The sequence below is a fragment of the Peromyscus maniculatus genome, chromosome 8, assembly GCF_049852395.1.
Source record: "Peromyscus maniculatus bairdii isolate BWxNUB_F1_BW_parent chromosome 8, HU_Pman_BW_mat_3.1, whole genome shotgun sequence".
Lineage (NCBI taxonomy): Eukaryota > Metazoa > Chordata > Mammalia > Rodentia > Cricetidae > Peromyscus > Peromyscus maniculatus.
The window spans coordinates 28,065,895-28,076,048 of NC_134859.1; positions in this window are offsets into that span (position 1 = coordinate 28,065,895).

The window sequence follows — 10,154 nt, forward strand, 5'->3', positions numbered from 1 at the left end:
TAAAGAGCTCGAATTGTCTCCTAGTATCGGGGATGTTGGGAGAGGGACTTCATGAACCTTGAGAAATTAACATCCGCTTTTGAAAGTATGTTCTGTGGACGGCTTTCCGAATGGATGAGAAGAGTCAGGACTGGAGGATAACAAGGAAGAACATGTAGAAGCGATGGTAGCACAAGTCAAGGTGCCAGCCCTTAAGGTAGAGAGATGTGAGTTTGTTTCCCAGATTCTAAAATTAGACAGGATTTGCCAGGGTCTGAGGAAAGGACTCAAGGGTGCTGCCATATTTCTGATTGACCAATGGTGTGGATGGGGTGGTGGTGGTTTGTCGCCAAGATGGAGGAGTCTTGATGAGAAAGATGGTTCAAGGTTTGAGTGATCTGAGGTTGGGTATAGGATAGATAGAATAGTGGCCCCTCAAAGATGCTCACCTATATTGCCTTACTTGTCAAATGAGACCTTGAAGGTGTGATTATGGCTTTTGAATGGGGAGCTGGTTGTGGAGTATCTGGGTGGACCCAATGAAACCACAAGGGTCCTTGCAAAAGGGAAGGAGGGGGTCCTTCCCGTTTGGGACACTGAGTTCAATCTCCAAATGGTCAATCATTTGACCAAGCATGCCAATGTTATGACACCTCCATAAAACTCGAAGTTCAGAGAGCTAGACTGGTGAATGCATGCAGATGCTTGGAGGCACTGGAGATGCGACAATAGAAGCCAAAGCTAGAGTAAGCTGGAGTGACTCAGCCATAAGCCAGGCTACCCTACAAGTCAGAATCAAAAGAGGGAAATGGATTCTTCTAGGAAAACTCCAAAGGGGATGTAACTCTGTAGGGATCTTAATTTCTTTAAGTCTTTTGTGTTGTTTAAGCTAATGAATGTGTGATCTGTTCTAAAGGCAAATTAAAAACTGGTTGTGGAGGGTTGTGAGAAATCCACCGAGGATGTACCCAAGCTGAGGACAAAAGACCCAGGCTGGAGATTTAGACATCATATGACTGGCTAATGGCCTTGGATTTGCCGGGAAGATGGTGTGGGGTCAGCAGGTTTGATTCAGGAAGTACCTTTGAGAGTAAGCAGGGGATAAGACCTGGAGAAATGCCAGGAAAAATAAAGTCTGGTGTTGGCATGTCTAAAGGGAGAGTGTCAAGATGGAGGTCTTCCTCAGCCACTTCCAATCACGTGACTACATGTCTGATAAATCTGGCCACCAAACCCAGCAATTCTGAAGGATGTGGATTTCTCAGTGTCCACTGAGCAGGGAGAACTATGGTGCAGGGAGGGAGCACTGGAAGGTGGGAAGCGAAGGTCTGAAGGCAGACAGCTCTCTTAGACCATTGGCTTTGATGGGAAGAGATTGGACAGTAGCTGCAGAAGGGTGAGGCAATTTCCTTTTTAATATGAGTGATAAAAACGAAAAGTTTGATTGCATCTATGAAGAAGTTGAAGAATGTCTGGGACAAAGACACAGGAAATGGGCAAGTCAGGTATCTGAAGAATCTGCAGGTGCCCAAAGTGAAACACCTATGTCAGGACCAGTCTTAGATAGGAGGACGATAATCCTTCCTTCAGGTATGAAGGGGAGAAGGCCACACTGGTTGGGGGATGAGGAGACAGTAATCTGTGCAAGAGGAAGTGGAAATGAGAGACAATATTTTATGTACTAGTTAATTTGTTCAGACACTTCACAGTGATGTCCCCCCACTTTTGTGTGTGTGTGTGTGTGTGTGTGTGTGTGTGTGTGTGTATACCTGAGTGCATCTGTACACATGAGCGCATGTCCCACCAAAGGCTAGAAAAAAAGCATTCGAATAAGAGGCATTAGTGAGTCACCAGATCTGGGTGCTGATAACTGAACTCCAGTCCTTTGGAAGAGCAGCAAAGCCCTCTTTCTGACCCCCCCCACTCCCCAACCCCCACTGAACATGGGGTTTGAAGATTGGCTAATGAGATGGCCTGCGGTCCTCCTGTCTCTGCCCACAGTGGCAGAACCGCAAGAATTTAGATGACTTGCTGGGGAACTGAACTCTGGTCCTCGTGTGTGCTTACATAACCAGAACCTTCCCGACGGAACCAGCTTGGTAGCCAGGAAAACTTCTTTTTGAGTCATGGTAGTAAATTGTGACATTTTCATTCTTAGTACAAGAATATATAAGTTGGAGTAAAGATATTAGTGTAACAGTGGATCAGCAAAGAAATCAGAGTCACAGCTGGGAAAAAAACCCTCTGCCCATCACAACAACATAAAATACAAGAACGCCATGCTGGGGTAGATCCATGGTCTACAGCAACCCAGGCTGACAGCCTGCTGCCAACAGAGGTCCCATGGGATGGGTACCCAGACAGCAGAGACACGCTGTACCCTTCCTTGATCTTGGTTAATAGGCAGAGAAACCATTTCCCCAATGACGTCAACCATAAAGGTTAGGTATATCCCAGCACCCATTTATGGTTCTGTTGTGCATAAATATACCCAATCTCTCTCCACCGCCCCCACCATTTCCCATGGGGTTGTGTGTTTCATTAGCTCATTTCCCACCATATGACACATTTTAAAAACTATTTCTAGCTTACTGTGAGGTCCGAAGAGTGGCCATTTATCCCAGGAGGTATCAAACTTAATAATGCAAATGAAGTCCTTCTAGCACATCATAAGCCCTAGCGTTTCAGATAGTTCGGAAAGGTTAGCAGTGACAGAGATGAAGGCAATAGCATTGTCTTGGTCCTCTGGGTCATCTTTCTCTGTGGCGGGAGGGTGCATAGAGGTAGACCCGCGCTGCATCTGCAAACGCTGATAAAGAGATCAGAGAAGAAACCGGAAGTCAGAGAGCAGCTCATGGAAGAGTTTGAAGTGTGGGCTCATGTGCCTTAGCCCTTTGTGACTGTGGCCAAACAGCTCAGACAATTAATTACCTGAAAGGAAGAAGGTTTGGTTTTCAGACATGTCAGTCCAAGGTTGGCTGAGTCCATTGTTATGGGCTTCCGATGATGCAGAGTTGGGGAGCATCCTGACAGGAATCATGGGCTGGAGAAAAACTTCCCATTTCCTGGTGGACTAGAGGGATGGATGGATGGGAGAGTCAGAGGAGATGGAGCAAAGAAGGAGCAAAGGGAGGGAGAGAAGAGAGAGAGAAGGCGAGCGATAAGGAAAGGGTATGAGGAGAAAGAGGGAGAGAACAGCTGGGACAAGAAACACTCTGTAAGGACCTGCCCCCAGGGATCTGCTTCCTCCAACTAGGCCTGCACATCCTAAGATTTCTACCACCTCCACTAATGCCACCAGCTGCCACCAAGCCTGTAGCATATGGTCTCTGGGAGACATTTCAGAGAATTGTCACAGGGCTGGGAAGCCCAGGAAAAAGTGACATCAAGACACCCTCCCCCAGTCCCTGAAACACTCCCACTCCCAGGACTGTCCAGGGAGTCTGCTTCCCTTTCCTAAGCAGAAGACTGAACCCAACTCAGGGGCCAAGCCACCTGACACAGACCCTTCAGGCCCATTTTATTTATTCTATCCTTGCGGTGGATTTAGTCCCACAGTGGTCTCATGCTTACTAAGCTATTCCCAGCCAAAGCTAGCCAGAGAATGTTAATTATCTCCTTCAATTTCCCCCCTCCAACAATGAATTATTGACTTCCAGAGCGCGAAATTTTTAACTGTGAGGTATTCCGGAATGAGCAGGTTATCAAAAATGTGCAGAGGGAGAGAATTTTGGTTCAGCCCTGGGAGGCTGAGGTGGGGAAATTTATCCTTATTTATTTACATGGAAATAGAATGCGTTTTTGGCCAGCTTGTTAATGGGTTCTTAAAGAGAAACAGGCTTCCTGGGGCCTGCTTAGAACAATTGGTGGTCCTCCCTGCCACATAAAACATCAAACAAAGAAGGTGGCAGGAGCTTCCTTCTAGATTCTTCCTAGGCTGGGGGTAGGGGACAGAGTAGGAGGCAAACGTAGTGTCTCTGCTCTCGGAGAGTGACCATGTCTCTGTCCTCATTTATGTAATTGACCTTTGATGATGCATTGTTCTTGTTCTGGTCTCAGTTTTTCTACCAATCAAGTGGGGATATGTATTTTGCCCAAACCAACCAACCCAGTGAATCCTGAAGATGAGATTAAAAAGTTGGTTTTCAGGGTGAAATTTTATTTTGTGTTTCTGAAGCGCACATGTGACTTTCCAGAAAGCAAGAGACAGGTCCTAATCATATTTAAAAATAAGCCTTAGCATTTCCTAAGTGCTTGGCCAATTATTCCAAATAACATTCATTCCAGAGGCTGCTGGGGGGGATGGTGAGTCACATGATGGATGTCCTAGATGGTGGAGCAGCCAAAGACAGACGGTATCTCATGCCACAATTAGGCAGGGAACAGATCACCTCAGATCTCTTTCATATAGCCACTGGTGTCCACAGCAGATGCCTGAAGGCCTCTCTGGGTTCCTTCTGCTGTATTTCTGCTGAGAGCCTCATGTGGGGCAGCTACCTGGCTAGACGCTGCTTAGACACACAGTGAGGGACGATGCTAACTAATGCATAAATAAATATGCAGTTATGATGGAAGGTGGTACCACAGTCTTGAAAGGAAGATGCAATGAGGAAGATACAGTGAATTAGAGTGGAGGGTCCAGGTGGGTCTCTCGGAGGTGGTTCTGTATTGACCAAGGTCACTAGTAGTAAGGATCATTGTGGAGGGAACAGTGTGTGGGTCCTGAGCAGGACTCTGAACTGTGCTGGAAGACTGAGAACTGGGGGGCATGTGGATGTGAGCAGAGACGGAGGATGGTGTCAGGTCAGGTAGAGGAGCTAGCTAGGCTTGGGTTTGAGCCTCAACTCTGCTATCAGTAATGTGTATCATCTTGGGTAAGGTAGCTCACCTCTCTGGGTTCCATGCCATCGGTATGATGATGAATGACAGGCAGCTCATGAGTCAATAGAAGCTTCCTATCCACAGCAGTCTAGAACTCCTCTCCAATCTGGCCCGTTAGCTCCCTGTCCTTATTGTATTTGTCTTTCCCTGTTTTCCTCATTTCCAGCCCACTGGTTTCTGCTGTCATCAGCTTTGTGAGGCATATTCCACTTCCAGAATGTGTCTTCTGAGGTCACTTGCTGCTCAGGGGCAAGTCTTCCCTCCTCGGTGTCTTTGGGTCATCATCATTTAAGGATTGCACTGCTTTCCTGACCATTTGATTTAAAATCGCCACCCCAGTGAACTCCAAACATCTGTCTCTAGTCCTGTTTTACTTTCTCAGCAGTACTTAGCACAGTGAAAACACCCTTTTTCTTTCTTTCCGTGAAAAGAGAGAAACTCCACGAGGTATAGTGTTTGTTCATTTTGCTCAACCCAGTGTCCCTAACATCTAGGGAAAGGGCCTGGCGTCTACGAGAGCCCAGTAAATAATACTGAAGACTTAGAAATGACAATGTGTAAGGAATTCCTTCACACAGAGCTTTGTGTTTTGGTTTCAGCTTCGTTTTCTTCCTATTCAGAAAACTGTGTCCCACTAGACTAGTGATGAGTTCTTCTGATTCATCCACATCTCTCCAAGTTTTGATACCTCTGCTAGCCCAGTTTTATGCAGGTTCCAGTGTTTCCATAAATCCATCTCCAACTTTCTTCCCTGGGGCCTTCAAGATCTCTCCCCTTCCTCATTATCTCTTAACTCTTCCCGTCTTTACAACTTCCGTGGCTCTTGTTATTTGGACACTCAGTGGAACTCTGTGTTTTAACTTTTTGAAATGTGTCTTCTAGCCAAAACTTAGAACTCGGGGCTCATAACATTTTATAGAGTGAGCCACAAGCTTAGTGATCCTTTTATTGAATTCACATTCAGTGTGCCAAGTCACAGATGAGGCGCCGTGATGTAAGCCTCGACATAGCTCGAATTCTGAAGCTCTGATGACAGACATATTTGTGCTGAAGGAATGAACGAGTAAAATACATAGCCATTTTGAAGTTGGGCATGGCAGGCTAATGAAGACACTTGGATACGTTACAGGGTATCAGTTCTTTTGGGGACAGTAAATACTGTTTCTTGAAGATTTTTGGGGAGGAGGGACATGAGTGTGCAGGTGTTTCTGAGCACCTAATGAAGATTCCCAAGTAGCCCTGATTTAACCTCCCTGTGAGAGATTCTCTGGAGTGGGGAGGAAGGGGGAGGGTGGGGTATGTGGTGGTTACTGTCGGCTCTTAGGCAAATCAGCTCCTGATGGCAGTAGTGGGGGCTGGGTCATAGTTCATTCTGCATCTTGTCATCTAAGATCTACTTAAAGAGACCCACCAGAAGTTCTGACTGTCACTAGGGACCCCTCTCTGGAGGACAGAATTCTCTTCCTGGCTTGCAAATGATTGCTTCTGGGAAATGTTTTTTTTTTTTTTTTCCCTTTCTCTTAGCAATGGTACATACTGTCAAAGTCATTTATGTCTCTGCCAGTATGCTCCCAAGGGGGATATTGTACTGCCAAACAGCTCCGCCTATGTGCCAGGCTCCAATGGCTTCCAGCACCTGGGGGTCTGCTATCCTGCGAGGCTATATGCCTTCATTCCACCTGAGAACATCTTAATTTAGTAAAAGGTGTGACTGCCACGGGCCAACGCTGCTAAGGGAGAGGAGTTGCCAGGTGCCCATGGCAAACGGCATACACAGATGTTCAACTTCTGTGTCATGCTTCTTTTGCCCCTGCTGTACATTCGGAGTGTTCCTCACACTGATTCAGCATCATCACCACCAGCCAGATTAAGCCCCATCAGATCATTGGCAATTATCCTTTAATAGATGCAATTTTCTGAGCAGAGAAGCCCTAATCAACAAAATGTTCTAGGTTCTGCAGCAGCCTTCACAGGGTTCGTTTGCTTGTTTGTTCGTACTTTCAGTAGGGATGATATCTCCAGTCTATCAAAATTAAAGAAGTAGCCACAGTTCTGGATATGATGTCCGCAAGCTGGCAGGTGCAGATGTGGTATGTGAGGGAAGCTGGTGTGGAAATTTAGTGAAAGAACCGGGGTTGAGAATCAGAAGCTCCAGATATCTCATACAGGGAGTATGATTCCATTTGTAAATTAGATAAGTTACATGAATTAGTTCTTTTTATTGTGTGTGTGTGTGTAATGTGTACATGGGGTGTGTGTGTATGGAGGTCAGATGAGAACTTTGTGGAGTCACTTCTCTCTCACCTTTATGTGGCTTCCAGGGAGCAGACTCAAGTCATCAGATTCTGCCACAAGTAGTGTTTGATGTGCTGAGCCATCTTGTCAGTCTGGGTTTCTGATTTTAATTTGTGGGCTCCCATCAGGACGCTCAGTAACTCTGTTCTCCTGGGTTCCGGTGAATGAAACTATCAACTTGGAAGAGTATTACGTTATCTGTTCTATTTCAGAAAACTATGGTGGGAATTCAGAGAGTTAGCTGTTGCGAAAGCCTCGGAAGAATTAGTAAAAAGGCTGTAGTGTGAAGTGTTATTTGCAAAGTACGTTATATGTTATATTAAGATGCTGTGGTGAGATAAGATGAAGGAGTTTAAATACTAAGGACTTGTAAGTGGCAGGAGTCATACAGTTTGTTTATACATGGCCGAAACAGAATCCCACATTGGGTTAAACGAGAAAAGGGACTTGGTTAGTCTATAAAAACCAGTAAATCCAAAGTTAGATTTTGCCTCTGGCACAACTAAATTCAACAAAAGATCCCATCAGGACCCTGCCTCTGGACTCAGCCTTCCTCTCCTCCAGGCCGTAGCTCCATTCCTAAATTGACATACTGGCCAAGTGGCTGGGCCAGGTACACCCTCCCGTGTTCAAGCCTGACAGGGAAGTGTAAAACCCCTCTCTTCCTGGTCTTGCAAGCAGGGTCCTTCCGTTACAGGATCTGAGCTTGATTTCTTGTGTGTGTTACATGCTTATTCTGAAATAATCACCAAAGTCAAGGTATGGAGCTGGTTCTGCCTAGGTCAGAACACAGGTTTTAGAGTTAGAGCTAAGGAACCGTAACAAGTCAACACAAGAAATGTAAAGGGCATGTTTTTAAGTATCCACCAGGAAGACAGAAAATGAACTCTTGAAAAAAACAGAGTCTAAGTCAGTCATGACTATCAGAAAATAGTTTCCATTTGAGTAAATGCTCTGTTTTCTCTTAATGCTCCCAGCTTTGATATGTGTTCCCATCTCATGGATGTGGGCACATCTTATACCATGTGTTTTTCTGGCAGGGGCCCAAACTCACCATTGTTTTCTTCTGACAGGAATGATCAAGGCTGTAATGAATATCTCCATTCCCCTCCATCACTGTAATTCAGAGAGCTCATTTGGCAATTAACCACTCAGTGATGGAGATGGAATTTGCATTTTTTATTTGTATTGTTTGACTCTCATAATTAAAAAATAACATTTAATGGGTTTGCAGCTTGTCTTTTTACCCAGATAGTAAGTTCCTTAAAGGCAGAGACTATATTTCATGCTTCTCTGACTAGTATTGTATGTTCAGAAATATTTGTTGGTTTTCTTTAAATTAAATATTCTAATTAAACATCCCTCCTCAGAGCTACAAACTCTAATTTTAAAATGGAAATGTAAATACCACTAGGACTTTAGGCAAGGCAGCCTGCTTCACACTAGACACAGCCATGGAAGTTTGTTGGGGGGTTATAAAATGGGGGTGTAGCTACACAAATCCTCCTGACAAGGTAGCAAAAAATCACATCAGGAGAGGTTCTTAATTTTCCACAACAGGCACAGCTCATCAGTCAGATACCTAAAGACAGGGTGGAAATCAGTGTGATTCTTGTCATTTCTGGGCTTGGTGTTGAGGTAGACAATGTAACAGGGGACCATGTTTCAGGCAGGTGTTGGTGTGGCTTAAGGCATTCTGGGTTCAGACTATTGGGTAAAATCAAGTGGAGATGACCAGGCAATTGTCAGGTCCATCCATGGCATGCACTAAAGACAAGATGATATCAGCAGTGGATATTTGGGAGTCAGCATAAAGGAATGAAGTGTGGATTAAGTTTTGGGGAGTGAGAAAGAAACCAGTAATATAACCTTAGGAATACCAATGTGCACAGCCTAGATCAAAATAGGAGACCTTCATGGAGACAGAAGAGTGTTCACAGAGCAAGGAGAAAGATGGAATTGTGTTCTCAGGACACTGAAGATTTCAAGAACGAAGAAAATGACACTGAGATTAAAACATGAAAGAAGAGCAAGGGGTTTGGGTTGTCCAATATAATGTGTTAAAATACAGTGAAATTCGAATTTCAGATAAAAATATCTATTTCTCTCTCTATCATCTATCTATCTATCTATCTATCTATCTATCTATCTATCTATCTATCTATCTATCATCTATCTATATCTATTTATCTATCATCTGTCTATCAGCTATCTATCTGTCTGTCTGTCTGTCTGTCTATCCTCTCTCTCCTCCCATCTTTCTCAAACATTGAATATAACTGGAATCTTGTATTTTATCTGCTGACTTTGCAAGTTGCCCAGACAACGACCAGAAATCCTTGGCTTAGGACATGAGGGAGTCTTAGAGGTTCTATGCCAGAGCAGCCGTGTGGAAAGCACCTGGAGATCTGTGGGTGGATGCTGGAACATAAATGGAAGAATTGAGATTTGCGTGAGGGAATTAATGTGGTAGAATATTTTAGTGTCAAAGGAAGGTAAGAAGTTAGAAAGTACAGGAGGAGAAGAGAAGACCAAGGGAGACACTTTTGTTTTGTTTTAGAAAATGGGGGATATGTGTTTATAGAGGGACAGGAAAGAGAACTGGGAAGATGAATAAAGGAAACAAGAAGTGAGAGAGCCATTTGTTGGTGTGGAACTCTGAAGAAAGGTTAGAAGAAGAGCTGATGTGTCTATCTGGGCTAGAAAACAAGCTGATCTCCTTAGGGAGTTGAGAGGCAGAGAGGAACTAGGTGATGGCACAGGACAATGTGACAGGTAGAGAGGAAGCTGAAAAAGTTTGTGTGTAATGGCCTCCCTTGCTTTAAGATCCAGGGAGGGCCATCAGTTGCTGAGAGCTGAATATCAGTGGGTACTGGGACATTGAGGTCGAAGGAAATGGTAGAAAGGACATGTCTTGGCTTCTGGAAAGGAGAAATCTTAAGGCACAGGTTTGAAAAAGTCATCTCTGATGACAGAGGCTAAAATAGATACATGGCTAT